Here is an 18,280-nt window from a genome sequence, read left to right as displayed (position 1 = left end):
ATGGACTTTGCAGCAACTTGAATGGATTTAGAGTCGATCATACTCAGTGATCTATCACAGAAACAAAGAACAGAGTACCATATGTTTTCACTCATAAGCGGACCTTGAACAATTATTATAATACTAAAAGAAAGGAATTGGCAGTAGTGGGAAACTGTCTGGTGAGTGGAGGTGGGATTAGCAGTTGAGGGAAACTGCTAGGGTAGGGAGCAGCATACCTCATCAACAAGGGTACCTCCATAATCAATGCTTGTATACCTAACCCTGAATTGTACCCCACATCTTTATAATAAAAAAGTACTATGCAGCCATAAAAAGAGAACAAAATCATGGCCTTTGTAACAATATGCATAGAGTTGGAAATCATTCTAAGTGAATTATCACAGAAACAATACAACAGAATGCTGCATGTTCTCACTCTTAAGTGGGTACTAAACACAGGCACAAGGATGGAAACGACAGACACTGGGCACTGATAAAGGAGAGGGGGAAGAAGGGATAAGGAATGCAAAACCACCCATTGGGTACCATGCTTACCACTTGAAGGGAAGGCAGAATGATTAAAAGTCCAAATCTTGCCTTTGGGCAATATATCTATGTTGCAAATCCTCACATGTATCCCATGATTCGAAAAATAATAGTAACAAATGAGAGCCTGGCTCCTGTCTTCTCTTTTGCTTTCACTCTGGTTGTGTGACATATTGCCTCGTCTTACCTTCTGCTATATAAGCTTTCTGAGGTTTCACCAGAAGCCCAGAAGACGCTGGCACCATGCATAACCATGAGCCAAAGAAACCTCTTTTTTAAATAAATTACCTGGCCTCGGGTATTGCTTTAATGCAACACAAACAGACTGACACAACTGGTATAGCTATACAACCACTGAAACAAGTTTATACACAGAAATAAAGTATGTAACATCGTAGAGAACGGTAGGCCAAAAAAATTTTGTGGGCAAAATCAGAAAAGCGAGAGAGGTCAAACACAAGAGACAAATTACAAAAAGGTAATTTTGGCACAAAGAATAACTGCAAAATAATGAGACTTTGTTTCCTGAATGGCTCTCAAAACTGGGTATTGACAAATCCCAAGATTTGCAGTTTCCAAACATGTTTTGAGTAGTGGACAAAGCAAACTCTCAAGGGTAATTTTTCAAAATGCAAAAGTCAATATTGTTAACATTTGTTTTGTTCATTCTCCTATGTAGCTCTACATCAGCCATGTGAGTCTGCTGGTAAGGTAGCTAGCTAGTATCCATGTACAAAATAACAAAAGCCTAAAGAAATCCAATTAACACAGCAACTAAAGCAATACATTTACCAGGGGAAGCTGTGAGAAACAAGAAAGAATTCTGTCCTTGAACCTGAAGATCCAGAATTGAACTTACTAATAAGGTGAATTGCCCAAGATGGTCTTCATTTTAAAATGGAAACTCCCATGTCCCGGGAATTCCCTCAGTCCCAAGAAAATAGGGACAGTTCATCAGCCTACGACAGGAGGCAACTTTGGGTAAATCATTTTTTTCTTCATGGAATTCAATTTTCTTCAAATGTAAAATAACAAAAAGTAAGACCTAATTTGTAGACTTGCTATGAAAACAATGGAAATAATCTCTCAAAGCACATTTTTCACTGTCTACAAGCCTTTTGTTACCTGACCCAAAAGCACCCACAGGGCTGCCCAGCCCTATAATGATCTTATGGTGTTGGCTATTGGCCTTTTGTTATAAAAATTCCAGAAATTGAGAGGGCCCCTGAATGCTGCCCAAAGTCAGAGGAGCCCATAAAAACTCAGATCCCAGGAAAGATGACCTAGCAAAGATGACTTGGAGGAACCCCACATTTTTAAAAAATTGTCCTATGAGGACTTACTTTGCACTTCTCTTGCCAAATGAGAATCTCATTAACCATCTTTAATTTTAGAACCACGCCCGTATTTTTTCCCACCCAAACAAAAAAGCAACAGGAGTAAGGGCAGAGGGGAATGTATAAAAACTCTGTCTTCAGCAAATTTTGAAAATATTTTCTTTCCAAGAATCATCAGACATTTCCTTTTCCTAATGCAAATTAGCAACTGAAGAAGAAAGAAAATGCTTTCAGACTATTACACTAATAAAGAAGACATTAAGCCACTACAGTCAGAAAGCTAAGCAGTAATAATAATGGAATTTTTCCAGCCTATCGTTTAATTAAAAGTTGCCAAAATTAGCATATGTGCCCCTCTCTGGGCTCAGTAGCAGTTGAGCCACTCCTTCAATCTTCCCCCCACCTCCCAACCCACCCCACGTCTGCTCTCCCCTCCCACTGTGCTCCCTTTCCTTTCCTCTCTCCAGATACCCCCCCTTCTCTCCCTGCACCTCTCTCACACCTGGAGACAACAACGCTATGCAGTTCCAAACGAGCTGAGAAAATGAAAATCACCTTCCTAGAGGAAGGAAAGTGCATTTGACATCCCCCTTGTTCCAGGCCTTGAGAGACTCTGATATAATTACCTCAGAGAGGCTGCAGGCAGATGGCAGCCCCAGCAGCCTCAGGTCCTCAGTCAGCGGGATACTGCCGAGATGCTCTCCGTGACATTTTGTTCAAGATGTTTCCAGCACACAAAGCCGAGAGCTGGCAACCAGCAAAGGAGCCTGCAGAGTGTTCATTAGCCTGGAATTACTGCCATCTCACACTTTCACTCTGCAGGTCTAAGCCGCCACCCCTCTTCCCAGCCCCATAGGCAGAGATCAGGGACATGATCAATGGTGACAAACCTTATGGAGAAGCTGAAGTGTGAACCTATGGGTGGTATGGAGGCATAGCAGAAAAACTGGTGAAGAGTGTGCTGTGCCTGACTCTGGTCCTCCTGGAACACCATTCTCCTCCATTTTTCATCTGTAGGAATCATATAGGAAGTCAGTGCAAGCTGGGAGCCTCTAGACAGATGTTTGGGATTACTATTAAAGAGGGGACTGAAGACCGAGACCACGGAAGTATGGCCCCACCAAGTACGTAATGTCTGCCTCCCTTGAATTTCCATCTCATCAACATCCCACCATTCAGGATTTCTGTTAGTGTCTATGGTAATCAGGGTAACACTCTAGCTGCTGTAACAAATAAGCCCAAATCTCAGCAACCTAATATAACAAGATATACCCTCCCTCTTGGCAAAGCCACAATGGTAGGCAGCTTTCCTTTGTGCCTCTCCTCCATAGGAATCCAATTGCTGCTTCTGTTTCAAATATGTAGCCTCTGAGATTGCTGTTGATGGGGAAAACAAGAGCACAGACAATTGCACAGGACTTATAGCTATGTCTGAAAATGTCCTTTGGATGTGATAATACTAGTAAGTTGCTAGTTGCCTTGATAAAAGTAAATGAGGTTGAGGCCATCAAAACCTAGATAGCAATTTCCTAAGCCTCCATAATTAGTGGGTTTTTTAAAATTTAATAGAGACAGAATCTCACTATGTTGCCCAGCCTAGTCTGGAACTCCTGGGTTCAAGCAATCCTCCTGCCTCAGCCTCTCAAAGTGCTGAAATTATAGTTGTGAGCCACTGTGCCCAGCCATGATAACTATATTAGAAGACAACTAAGAGTTCATTAATTTGTTCTCTACTAATGAAGACTTTTCGAACAATTGAGACAAAACTGAGCTTCCTTGTGTCAGCAAATCCCTCCTAGATGCAAATTAGAATGTGAATCATACAGAACAGGGGAATGCTGGAATACTGAAGAGACCATCTCATATTTAGCCAACTTCAGGATTCCTCAAACAGAAGATCTCCAGAGCCACATCCAAGTTACACTGTATGATGCTTGTCTCTGGAATGTCAAGTTAGAGAGTGAGCCTGGGTTCAAGGATAGCCTTGAAGGGGGCGGGAAGTCCACAAAGGAAGAGCTTCAGTCACAGTAGAGGAGAAGTGAGTGATGAGCAGAGGCACTGCTGGTCAATTCACAATTGTGATGAGGACATGAGTGAGCCAGCTTCATGGGTGTATCCACAGTCCAGAAGCTGCCTCCATGGGTCCCTAACTAGTGCTGGAGGAATCAAGGGAAGTGGAAGAGTCAGAACCCAGGGATCCCAGTTGACTTGAGTAAATGGCAGATCAGCTCTGACTTCAGGCATCTCCAAAGCTTATTTATCTGCCATAAGTTAATATATCTACTTAAAATCTCTCCTAGCAATAAATTATATAAAGCAATCTTCTTTTATATCTTTAGTCATTCAACGGACATTCATTAAGTACAAACCAACCATGTGCCAAACTCTGTGCCCGGTGCTGGGGAGAATGCCCAGTTTCTCCTAAGAGCACAATCCGGGAGCTTATTTCAGGCTGCATTGAGTTATTTAATTAAACTGAAAATGGGGAGAAGAACAGAACACATGCACTGCCTCTAATTGCAATAGGAGGATAAAGCACCATTAATTACTGTACTCAGAGAGGCAAAGCAAATTTCTCAAGGTCACATAACTGGGAAATGGCAGCAATGAAATGCAAACTGAAAATAAAAGAATTCAACTTTCTTAAATCCTTTTTGTTTTAGACATTGTGCCATATCAGACACACCTCCCTGTTATGTGTCTACTCACTGTTTATTTAGCTGCATTTTGTTTTGGATTTCTGAGTTTTTTGCTACACCCTCTTCAGTCCATAGTCCAGCACACAGGGTCATAGTTTGAAACTTGCTCTCCTTTTGACAGAACGTCATGAAAGCTAACAAGATCATGTCTTTAATGCTTTGATCATATAGAAGACAAATTCAGGCAGAAGTTCATATTGTTACAGTGCTTATAATGATTATAATTAATACCAGGCAACATAATGATAAGAACATGTTGTATTTATAATGCCTAATTAGAGCCGTTTTATCATTATTTTCTTCCTAGGCCTAATGATCATGATCATCATTATTAATAATGAACATAACCACAGGAAGACAATGACAACAATGATGACAAACAGCTCCATGCCAGTTTGGTGTTCTGTAGGGAAGAATACTCCTCCAATAGTCTTTTGCCAGTCATAATGACTTTGTTAGTTGTAAAGTGACAGTTTAATCATAAATGGCAAGTGGCATTACTCTACAGAGGGGAAAAAAGACAGCTCAGGCCACCAACACATCACTAGGACAGCACTTGACCCCCAGCATAATTGATACGGAAATATTCACACAGCCATAACCCCAGCACAACCTCCAAGCAGGCACCATGACTTATCCATTCATCAAATAGAAAACTTGGGTATAAGATCCTTGCTCCCTTATTGGTCTGGTTCCTGGGACCACCAAGGTGTTATTCTACTTTTATCCAGACTTATGAGAAGACCCAGGATATATTAGATGTGAAATAGGAGAGATATTTTAAGTTTGAAACTGCAGAAGGCTAACGTGCCCAAATGCATTAGAGCCAGGAAAATGTTAGTTAAGTTTTGGGCATATTCACTGAGTCTCAGCTGAAGCCCCCAAAGGAAATGTACAAGTCTTCTAGGAGAGTAGAGGATGGTATTTCTTTTGTAGGTAGACGGTACATAAATTGTACCAATCTAAGGCCATGGTGCTCCAGCTGAAGAACTCCCCAGCACTCGTCACTTGTTGAAGAATCAAAGGTAGACATCCTCTCTGTCCCTGCCCCTCTTCAGCTGCTGGGAGCCCTTCTCTCCCCTTTGCTGAACACATAGCCACACTGTGATTCCTATCAAAGAGGCAGAATGGGTGTGAACATTAAAGTGATTACCAACCTCCGGTTTCCCAATGACATGGCCACCCATGTACAAGCTACAGAAAAGGACAATAAAGTCATCTGTGAGAGGATGGAGAATCAGAGGGTGGGGATATAGAAAAAGGCAACTTTGCCCATCAACATACACAGAGCCCTTGTTCTTCTCATCTGTAATATACTGAACACAAACCAACAGCCTCACAAATACTAGAGGTGCACAAACATTAGAAAAATGTCCTTGAAATCCATTCATTCATTCAACAAATATATATTGACAGTAACAGGCACTGTGCTAGACTGAGGATTAAGCAGCAGGCCAGACACACAGCCCAACCCCCAAGCAACTCACAGCCAAGAGAAGACTGGCAATAAATAAACACGTTACAAATTGTAATTGATGCTCTGAGCAAAGGGATTGAGATCCTACTCTGTAATAAAACAAGCAACCTGAGTATTGGTGGTTTAATTAGTACAGACCCACTGTGCATCAATGATAGGCAGTCAAGCCTCAATACCCTTGAGTCTTGTGTGTATTGTTTCTAAATAGCAAGTCTTCTAATTTTTGAAGCAAACATCAGGGAATGTTCGACAAACAAACCAGCGGCAACATCAACCACAGTGAGCACCAAGCTGACTCTAATGCCTTAGACTTTGCAGCGAATCTCTCCAGCACTGAGACTTGGGGCAGAACTGGTACCAGGAAATAGGGAGTTGCCATTTTCCCCACTTACTCAAAAATATGTTTGTGCTCATGAGGAGGCCAAACCCTGTGCCACATGCAACAGGCTCATGCAATTTCAACACCCACTCCCAGAATTTACTCCAGAGTTTTGTTGACAATGCAGGAAGGACATACAGATAGAGTCCACACTGGGGCATGGATAGTCTCAAACAATCCCAGGATGAGGAGATGGGAAAATCACTGCTCTGCTTTGCCATCAATTGTCCCTTCATCCCACACACAATCCACTTTATATGAGCATCCAAGAACTCCTCTTCTTACTCATCTCTCTTCTCTTTCTTGTTTCCATTTCTACCCTCTAGTCCTTTGTCCTCACCCCAGGGTCTTGAATTCACCCTAATAAGCCACTGATAAGTGCCTACTGCCATTTATAAGAGGAGACAAAGTTTTCAGCCTCTTCAAATTGGAGCATCTACAAACTCTTTCTCATGGTAGCATTGACCATTTATTCGGTATAATTTAGATGTATTATTAGGAGTAATATTTGCCTCTTTGCTTTGTCATCTAAGAGTAAAGGGGAGAAGAAAAAAAGGGAAGGACAGGTAAAGAAACCTATCTTTCCAATCTTGGTTTTGCAGAGCTATATTTGATTTTTTTAATCTGAAATTAAGTTGTTTTGGGTTTTTTTTTTTGTCAGAGTCTCACTCTGTCACCCAGGCTGGAGTGCAGTGGCACGCTCCCAGCCATCACAGCCTCAATCTGCTAGGCTCAGGTGATCCTTCTGCCTCAGCCTTTCAAGTAGCTAGAACCACAGGCACACACCACCTCACCCAGCTAATTTTTTTTATTTATTATAGAGACGAGGTCTTACCAAGTTGCCCAGGCTGGTCGTGAACCCCTGAGCTCAGGCCTCCCAAAATACTGGGATTACAGGCATAAGCCACCATGCCCAGCTGAAATTAAGTTTTAATGGACCTGTTCAATGCCCGTCTTCCCATTCCCCCAAAGACTGTAGGAGCTGGAGCACACATGCTCTTTAGTTTGCAACCTAAATAGGCCCTGGTCTGAGCTAAGGTTGTGCCACTCTGAAAGTGTGGACCAGCCACATATTATCTTATTCTCCTGAGTGTCAGGGTTCAAATACCAGTTACCATGAGAGAAAAATATTAGATTTAGAAGCCAGCATCTATGCTATTCTAAATCTTAGGAAGATCTGTCAAGCTCTGGTCTGAAAGAAATAGGCTATTGAGTTCTGAGGGACAGAAGAAAGATGTGATATAAAGACTGCAGGAAGACATTGTCTACCCAACTCCTCACCCTCTTTCCACATGTAGGTCTTTGATCATTGATGGTCCTTCTGCTTGGAATCTTCCCACATCTCCATCAAACACCTAGCTGTAGTTTTAGGTTTAATTTAAAATGTTTCCTACAGGAAGCCCTCCCTAACTTATTCCCTTCACAAATAATATTATAATAGTAACATATATAGGGAATTTACTATATGCCACGTATGGCATGTATTTTTACTCATTTAGTTTCCAAAGCCATGTTATTAATATTACTATTGTTTTATCATTATTAATCATATTTTTCAACTGTAGTTTAACTAGGTAATTTTCCTAAGGTCGTGCAATGAGAAAATAGTGGAGCCAGAACCTTCTGCTATCTGTTATAACACTTGACAATCTGTCCTCTGTAATAGCTATCAGAGTAAATGGTCATTTATCAAACACACTTGAAAATTTTTGCAATAAATATGTGACTTTAATTCTGCACTCTACTTCCATTACCAATGACACCCCCAATTCCTGCTCCCACCCCAATAGAAAAACTTTAATAAATTAAATGCTCAACAAAAGCTTTCTATTGAACTGGGCTAAAGTTGAGCACCAAGAGGTAGAGTGCTTAAGGATAAAAAGATGGATGCAAAACTCTAGCATGAGTACAGTCATTGCTTTAGAAGTATGGAACTAGGTGAATGAAATTTTTCAGTTGTTTGATTGAAAAGACAAAAAAGCTAGGCTGAACAGGTTGTAATGTTTGGGTCAGAGACATACAACATACATCAAGGCCATATTGGCATCCAGCCCCATGAAGACATTCTCAATCAGGCAAGAGCCTTGATTGGCATCTAGTTGGCTACAGAAATATGTATTAACACCAACATTGTTGATCCTCATTGCCTTGCTCCTCCAGAAAGGCTAATGCACATAGCATTGCTCCTGTTGACTTTCTTAAGAATGAATTCTTATATTAGCTTTGTATTGCTATGTAGCAAATTATCACAAATTCATCAGCTTTAAAAGATACCTATTTATTATCTCATACCTTCTGTGGGTCAGTAGTCCAAGCATGACTGAACTGAGTTTTCTGATCAAGGCTTACAAGGCTGAAATAAAGATGCTATCCTGGGTTGTGGTCTCATCAGAGAGTTCAACAAGAGAAGAATCTACTTCTAAGCTCCCTTGGGTTGTTGGCAGAAGTAATTTCCTCATGGCCGTAGCATTCAAGGCAACTCGCTTCTTCAAAGTAAGCAAGAAAGAGAGACTCTCTGTTGCTCAGAGTCTCTGACTTCAAAGAAGTTCTAAATTCTCTTTTTAAGGGCTCACCCATTTGGGTCAGACATAACCATAATAAGCTCCCTCAGAGTCAACTAAGGAGGGACCTTAATTATGTCTACAAAATTCAGTCACCTTTGTAACATAATCATGGAAACAATTTGGTTAGGAGCAAGCCACATGTTCTGCCCATACCCAACAAAACAATATAAGGCTTAAATTATATAAGGGATAGGAAATCATAGGGACCATCTAAGAATTTTGCCTACCATGACTTTCTTCCATCTTTCCCCAGAATACCTTTTAGCCTCAAAATAAGAGAATTTAGGTTCAAGTCTGGGTCAAGATAACACAGCCTTGTCTTTCTCAGGGAACTCAATTTTAAGGGAAAATGTTTTCTGAGTTATTGATTCTATCACTCAGATACTAATTCTCCCCTTTCTTAACCAAGATACAAAATTATTTATTTGGATTCCTATTTTCTTCTCCTTTTACTTTTCTTTGAAGATGTTCCCATTATTCCCCAATAATTGTTCGGGTCATACTCTGGGTTTTCTTTTCCTCCCTCCTGTTGTTTCTAACACAATAACAATAATGACAATGACAGCACTGATGATGACAATGTCAGACAGTTCTGACAGAAGGGAATCACTTTCTCCCACCCCCTTTAAAGACTTGCACAATTGCACATCTGTCAGGGGCTGATGGGAAAACAAACCAAATTAAGTTTAATGTCAAGTTGTAACACCTCTTATTTGTGAACTCTCTCTATTTCTTTGTCTCAGAATCTGTTGAACGTGATGGACAGCAGCAAACCCCTGATTAGCATATTTCCCATTGCCATTTCAGGCAAATGAATCTTCCCTCACTAGGATTTGAGATTCCAGTCAGAGTCTCAATTCCATCTGGCTAGTCATTCTCATTATTATGCAAATGTCAGCTTTACCTGAAGGCAAGAGCTTTCTTCTTAATATTTAAATTCCATCTCTTTTTCATTGATCTCTAAACAACAGCCCATCTTTGAACTTCCCTTGGAGAAGTTTTTAGGAATGAAATGTCCCCCAAGATTATTTGGTTCCCTTTTTAAATATAGATTGCGATGACTTAAAAAGTGGTAGATTTAAGTGGCAGGGAGGACAATTGCCCCTCCTCTGCTCCCAGAACTGAATTTGTTAATGACTTCAACTAAATTCTGATCGAGGGTGCTCTGCTGCTAGGGAATGGCACTCAGGGGAGAAATTGACTGGCAGAGAGAGAAGGAAGTCAACGCGTCAGGCAAGACCCTGTTTCGAAGGGGGCACAGGAACTGACAAGAAGAACCAACTGTCAAGGAAAACAATCTACATTCGGCTGGTAGCAAATGGAACTCAACCCTGGGAATTCAGACTAGCAGGTGGGCAGGCTCAGAGACTGGCTTAGAAACTGGCGGCAGGACTAGAGACCCTGATTTTTCGAGTCACTTCCTGAAGTGATGAGTATTACCACATTGTGGTCCCAGTTACCAGAATTGGGACCTGACATGCTAATTCAGTGACCAAGAGATGCCAGTCATTCCTCCACCAATCCTTTCCTCCTCTGTCCAAGTTCCCCTTCTCAGTGGACCTGTAACCTCAGCAGCTATATCATCAACCTGGCCACCTTATATTGTACCCATGTGGACACCTGACCAAAGCCCAACCAATCAGATTTTCCAACAAGACTGTGAGATTAGGGTTCAGAGATTAGCTGGTCTCATGCCCTTTCTCTGTCTTCCTATCTTTCCCTTTCTCACCTCTCTCCAGTCTCTTTCTCAGTGTTTGAAAGGAAAATTTATATAAAAGCAAACCAATGAGTATATTTTCCAGATTGTGCCGTTTCACTAAGAAAAATTCAAAAGAATGAGAATGAAACAACCACATGCACAAAAACATGAAGGATAGGGAGAATGATTGACAACTGGTGGTCACTAAATCCCCACTTTATGACCTGTTCTGGTATTGAAACCTAGAAGTGGAAACCATTGTGAAGTAGGTAGACATTACTCACTGTTATAGAGCAGAAGTCTAGACACCAAACACCACTCTTCATCTTTCTCTTTTCACTCACAAACTGACTCAAAGGGATCCAAGATCCAGTCCTTCAGAGAGTGTCACGTCTGCTTCCAAATGTCTATAGTGATAGATGTGCTTCCTTTAATCCCTATTAAGATATTTTTGGAAACTGGTATAAAAACTGAAAGATTACGTTTTCTTTTCATTTTCTAATTTATGTCCAATAACGTCAACATTTCTAAGTTTTCATCAAAAGAAAGAAGTGTTTTCAAATGTTTGAAGTTACTTTGGACATTTTTAATTTATCAAACAAAATAATGTCAAACCATCATTTCCACCTATCTCATCACTAAAGTATATGAATACAAGAAGAAGAAGGGGGAGAAGAATTAAGTAAGAAGAAGAGAGGAAAGAGAAAAGAAACTTCTTACCACATGCACTTGTCTTTGTGTTGCTATAACAGAATGAGTAATATCAGGGGGAAAAAAGCTTTATTTGGCTCACAATTCTGATGGCTGAAAAGTTCAATATTGAACATCTGCATCTGGTGAGGGCCTCAGCTGATTTCACTCATGGCAGAAGGTGAAGGCGAGTTAGCATATGCAAAAATCACATGGTGAGAGGAAGCAAGGAGTGAGTGCCAGCCTCTTTTTAACAACCAGCTCATGAAACTGATAGAGGGAAAACTCACTCACTACTGAGCGAAAGCATTCAGCTATTCATGAGGGACTCACCCTATGACCCAAACACCTCCCTTCAGTCTCCACTTCCAACACTGGGAATCAAATTTCAACATGAGGTTTGGAGGGGACAAGCATATGAAGTATAGCAATACTGTTCTTGGTTCTTAATACACATTATTGTTTTAATCTTCTTGACAACCCTAAGAGGTAGATACTGGAAACCAGAGGAATTATTTTGAAACTGTGGTCCAAAGAGTTAAAGAAACCCATGACTAAATTCTTGGGCTTACGGGATACCAAATAAGAAACAACCTTCTGAAAGCTGAAACTGAAACTGTACCCCAAAGAGTAAGAAACCAGTAACTAACAAACATTCTTGAGTTTGCAGGACAACAGATAAGAAAAAATACAACTTTCTGAAAAGCTGAAACTCCCTCCACTTGTGAAATCAAGAAAAGACTAAATGAAATCGGTTGGCACCAAGATGGCCAACTGGAGTCTGCACAGAGCGAGATTGATGAAGTCACAGGCTAAATTTCCACCAGACTTGCACATGACACATGAATTAACATGAAGAGATAACTGTTCCTGCCCAAGGATTTTCCAGACCTTCCTTATCCTTCTACTAATCACCTGCTAATCTCTGTATCCATCCCCCTAAACCTTTTTTAATAAAATTACTGCCTTAAAAAAAAGCACAGGGAGACAGATTTTAGCTTGACGCCCATCTCCTTGTGAGTCGATTTGCAATATAAAGCTTTTATTTTCTCAAAAAAAAAAGCACCCAATGTTATAGTTTTAGCTTCTAGCACATCAAGCAGTGAGCCCCATTTGCTTTATAACAATTTTATAGTGGACAAGCACAAGCTCTGGAAACAGTTGTGCCAGGACTGAATACCAGCTCTGCTATTTATTTAACAACTTTTTGCCTCAGTTTCCTTATCTGTAAAAAGAGATGACAAGAGGCCGGGCTTGGTGGTTCAGCCTGTAATCCCAGCACTTTGGGAGGCCGAGGCAAGTGGATTGCCTGAGCCCGCGGGTTCAAGACTAGCCTGAGCAACTTGGTGAGACCTCATCTCTACAATAAATCAAAAATTAGCCAGGCGTGGTAGCGTGCGCCTGTAATTCCAGCTACTTGGAAGGCTGAAGCGGAAGGATCGCCAGAGCCCAGCAGGTTGAAGCTGGGGTGGCCGTGAGCAAGGGTACCACTGCACTCCAGCACTCCAGCCTGGGCGATAAAGTGAGACTTCAACTCAAAAAAAAAAAAAAGAAAAGATAAGTGAAACATCAGTTAATATATGTGTTAATTCATGTATCACTTTTAGAACACTGCTTATCATAGTGGGCATCCAATAAAACCTTAGCTGTTACCACATGCACTTGTCTTAGCTGTTACTATTACTACCATTTTACAATTGAAGAAAACTAAGCTACAGAAGAGTTAAGTTTCTTACTCTGGGACACATAGCTAGTATGTAATAGAGTCAGAAGTCCACTCCATAACCACTCTGCTCTATAACTTCCATCACTTCCTTGTAGCTATTGTTCTCTCAGTGCTCCATTCTGGATTGCAGGAAACTAGGAGGCTGTCAAACTGTTCAAAAGAAGGGATAGGCTGGGCACAGTGGCTCACGCCTGTAATCCAGCACTTTGGAAAGCCAAGTCAAGAGGATCACTCGATCCCAGGAGTTCAAGACCAACCTAGGCAACATAGCAAGGCTTTGTCTCTTAAAAAAAAAAATTCTAGCCGGGCTCGGTGGCTCAGCCTGTAATCCCACGCCTTGGGAGGCTGAGGTGAGTGGATTGCGTGAGCCCGCAGGTTCGAGACCTGCCTGGGCAACTTGGCGAGACCTCATCTCTACAATAAATCAAAAATTAGCCGGGTGTGGTAGCGTGTGCCTGTAGTTCCAGCTACATGGAAGGCTGAGGTGGAAGGATCGCTGGAGCCCAGCAGGTCGAGGCTGCGGTGGCCGGGAGTGGCCACTGCACTCCAGTCTGGGTGACAGAGTGAGACTCCAACTCAAAAAAAAAAAATTCTATCTCTCAACAAGAACAACCAAAAAAAATTAAAATATTGGCCAGGCATGGTATCATGCACCTATTGCTCCAGCTGCTCAAGAGGTTGAGGTGGAAGGATTGCCTGAGCCCAGAAGGTTGAGAAGTCACCCCAACATCAAGAAGAATAGAAAACAAAACCCCCAATTTTGTACACAACTAACTAGAAGACTTCAAACTCTGAACAACAATAAAAGAGAAAAGACTATGAAATCCAGTGAAGGAGTTCACGAGGACATCAGCAGGTACAGATCTCAGACACAACTGTCAGAGCACAGTTGTCCACACAAGATGGTGCACTCTAGGGAGAAAAACACTCTCTCATTTGAAGCAATATTAGGGGCTCAGCAAGCTGTCAGTGGAGGTGTTGCAGGGGAAAGGGGCTCAATGAGGAAACAGAATTTACAGGAAGCAATCTGTTACTGACATAAACGGAAAACATAAAGATTCTCAACTGAAAACACTGCACCGACCATTTATTTTGTGTTGGAATAACTAAAAGCTAAAATAACTCATTCACATTCAGGTGCACATAAGCCTGCATTATAAGACCCTTCCTCACCCAAACCTAATGAAAAACAGTAGCTTCATAAAGAACTTGCTTCATTCAAAGATAACCAAATACAAAAGAGTCAAAGATTTATATAAATAAGCCACATGAAAGTGAAAAAAGATAGAAACAGGAAAACAATCAAAAAATTTTAAAAATCAGAAAATAAAAAATTTACTAATATCACAAAGTATTTAAAAGTTTTTTAAGCCGGGCTCGGTGGATCAGCCTGTAATCCCGCGCCTTTGGGAGGCTGAGGTGAGTGAATTGCCTGAGCCCGCGGGTTCGAGACCCGCCTGAGCAACTTGGCGAGACCTTATCTCTACAACAAATTTTTTTTTAAAAATTAGCCAGGCGTGGTAGCGTGTGCCTGTAGTTCCAGCTACTCAGAAGGCTGAGGCGGAAGGATCGCCGGAGCCCAGCAGGTCGAGGCTGCGGTGGCCGGGAGCAGCCACTGCACTCCAGTCTGGGCAACTGAGTGAGACTCCAACTCAAAAAAATAAATTAATTAATTAAAGTTTTTTAAAAAACAATTTTAAGGTTAAGAAAAATAGGGAAAAGTTTTATCACATTGGATTTGTCAAGACTTTCTTGGATATGACATCAAAAACAAGCAATTAAAAAATAGACAACCTGGATGACATTAAAGTAAAAAACTTCTGTGCACTAAAATACATCAACAGAGTTAAAAGGCAACCCAAAAGATAGGAGAAATATTATCAAGCCACATATCTAACAACAGGTTAATATCCAGAATATATCAAGAGCTTCTATCTCTCAACAAGACAACAATAAAGACTAAAAATTAACAAAAGACCTGAACAGAATTTCTCCAAAAAAGATATACAAATGGTCAATAAGCACATGAAAGATGCTCAACATCACTAATAGTTAGGGAAATGCAAATCAAAACCACAATGAGATAGCATTTTTCGCACATCAGGATGGCTACTATCAAAAAAATCAGAAAATAACAAGTGTTGGTAAGGATGTGGAGAAATTGATTCATTGCTGGTAGAAATGCCAAATTGTGCAGCTGCTGTAGGAAAAATATGATGGTTCCTCAAAAAATTAAAAATAGAATTACCACATCATCCAGCAATTCCACATCTGGGTATATACCCAAAATAAATGAAAACAGGGCCTCAAAGTGATAATTATATACTCATGCTTATAGCAGCACTATTTATAGTAGCCAAAAAGTGGCAGCAATCCAAATATCCATAACAAATGAACGAATAAACAAAATGTGGTATATACATGCAATGGAATATTATTCAGCCTTACAAAGAAAGGAAATTCTGATGCAACATAAATGACCCTAGAGGACATTATGCTAAGTGAAATAAGTTAGTCATAAAATGATGAATATTGGATAATTTCACTAATATGAGGTACCTAGAATAGCCAAATTCACAGAGAAAGTAGAATGGTGGTTGCCAGAGACTGGGATAAGAGTGAATGGGGAGTTGTTTAATGGTGTAGAGTTTCCAGTTTTGCAAGGAAAAAAGAGTTCTGCAGTGTGAACAACAGGGTGACTGTACCAAACATTACTGAATCATACACTTAAAAATGGCTAGCATGGTAAACTTTGTGTTATATGTATTTTACCAAAATTAAAAATAAGTGTTATTTTTGTTTTGTTTTGTTTTTTATTTTTCTGAGTTGGAGTCTCACTCTGTCGCCCAGACTGGAGTGCAGTGGCCGCTCCCGGCCACCGCAGCCTCGACCTGCTGGGCTCCGGCGATCCTTCCGCCTCAGCCTTTCAAGGAGCCGGAATTACAGGCATGCGCTACCACCTCCAGCTGATTTTTTGATTTACTGTAGAGATGAGGTCTCACTGCCCAGGGGGGTCTCGAACCTGCGGGCTCAGGCAATCCACTCGCCTCAGCCTCCCAAAGGCGTGGGATTACAGGCTGAGCCACTGAGCCCGGCTAAGTGTTATTTTTTAAAATGTTTGAACCTTAACAAAAATAAAAGAGCTTAAAGCAGAGCTCCAAAGTTTCATCTCAAATTTGTAATGAACGATAGCAGGAAGAGACAAAGCATGAAGTGACAGGACTCAGAAACCACATTAAAATTATCATAAATCATCACAAACCTGAATTCCATACTAAAAGAGGCACAAAGGAGAAAAGATATTAATAAAACACAGAAAGAGACAAATAGATTTGGCCAAAAAATGGCCAAAGTTGACAAAAATTTGAAGGATTCAAGAAAAAAAGTGATATGAAAGACACATAATGTCTTCATATCACATATTCCAACATATGCATAATTACTGTATTGACTATAGGAGAGAATCAAGCAACTGGAAACCAAAAAATTAAAGATTTATTTTTAGAAAATGTTTCATCAAAAAAAGACAAATGAACCTATAGATTGAAAGGGCTGAGTATATCCATGGATAAAATTGTTACAAAGTTGCTATAGAAATTACACTTTAGAAATAAAGGATGCCGGGCTCAGTGGCTCAGCCTGTAATCCCAGCACTTTGGGAGGCCGAGGCAAGATTGCCTGAGCCCACGGGTTCGAGACCAGCCCGGGCAACTTGGAGAGACCTCATCTCTACAATACATCAAAAATTAGCTGGGCATGGTAGCACACACCTGCAGTTCCTGCTACTTGGAAGGCTGGGGCAGAAGGATTGCTGGAGCCCAGCAGGTCAAGGCTGCGGTGGCCGGGAGCATGCCACCACACTCCAGTCTGGGTGACAGAGTAAGACTCCAACTCAAAAAAATAAAGGATACTTCAAGCAGCTAAGCAAAAGTTCTAATCACCTTAAAGTTAAGAAAAACACCAAATGAAAGAAGACCATGGGAAAACGCTAATAAAGTCCTCAGAGAAAGTGTGACCTGAGAATTTTATATCCAATTATACTTTTGTTTAAAGATAACAACAGACAAATATATTTCAAATGTACAAGAACTCAAGGAATGAATTCTGATGAGCGTTTTTTGGAGAAACTACTAAAGGCCAAACTTGAACAAGTCAAGAGATGACAAGAGATACTATTGTAAAAGGAATTATGATGGACATGGGTCCATTTCACTGAAGGGCTAAAACTAAAAACTATGAGGATTACATTTAGAGAATAGAATTGCATGTTATTTGCAATGATAATGCAGAAATAATATTACTTACAAAAATTAAGAGGAGATAAGGAAGACAAAGGTGAAAGGTGATGGAAGGATGCTAATCTTGTCAGCTTTTCTAGGCTGGAGTCAAAACATATCATTTAAATTTGATCCATCAACTAGGAGTAGGGTAATTATATTGAAAGGTATAAATGTAAACAATAGAAATCTCAGGGAAAAAATTTAACCATCAAAAATTGGGTAAAGGAGAGAGGAGAGAAGAGTTGAAAGAAAGCAAAAGTGATTCCAGTAAAGTCAATAGACAGAGCCTATTGATATAAAAACCTAGACATACAGATTAATTGACGTAGTAAACCCTACTCTAGAAGATAAAAATACACATTATTGCAGGGCTATAGTTGTCTCAAACCAAAAGTTTTTGAGAATAATCTTTGCAGATGTAGAACAGATTAAGAGGCTGGGCACAGTGACTCTCACTGTAATCCCAGCACTTTGGAAAGACCAAGGTGGGATGACTGCTTGCGGCTAGCAATTAAAGATCAGCCTGGAAACATAGCTAGACACCATCTCTGCAAATAAATAAATAAATATTTCTTTAAGAGAACAGATTAAGGAGTTGGGTCTAGAAGATGACTGGCAGACACCTGAATCTTCTGGATGCCTAGGCAAAGAGCAGCGGGGTCAAAGAACCACCAGAAGGGACATGTACCCTTCAGCCTTTGTCCTGCTGCTATTCTGTCTGGCAATAGTATTCTCTCAACCCATGGATACCACTAGTTCACATGTAGCCTGGGCCACTTCCAGGCACTACTCAACTCTAGCCACCACACTAACCCTTTACAAAACATCTCATCCTGCCAAGACATTATATACGGATATAGATAAAGGTCTGAGCCAGAAGGATGCTGGCAGAGTTCAACAG

This window comes from Carlito syrichta, unplaced genomic scaffold (genome assembly GCF_000164805.1).
Source record: "Carlito syrichta isolate Samal-C Ts95f unplaced genomic scaffold, Tarsius_syrichta-2.0.1 Scaffold313175, whole genome shotgun sequence".
In the NCBI taxonomy this organism is placed as follows: Eukaryota; Metazoa; Chordata; class Mammalia; order Primates; family Tarsiidae; genus Carlito; species Carlito syrichta.
This window is presented reverse-complemented; position numbering follows the sequence as displayed.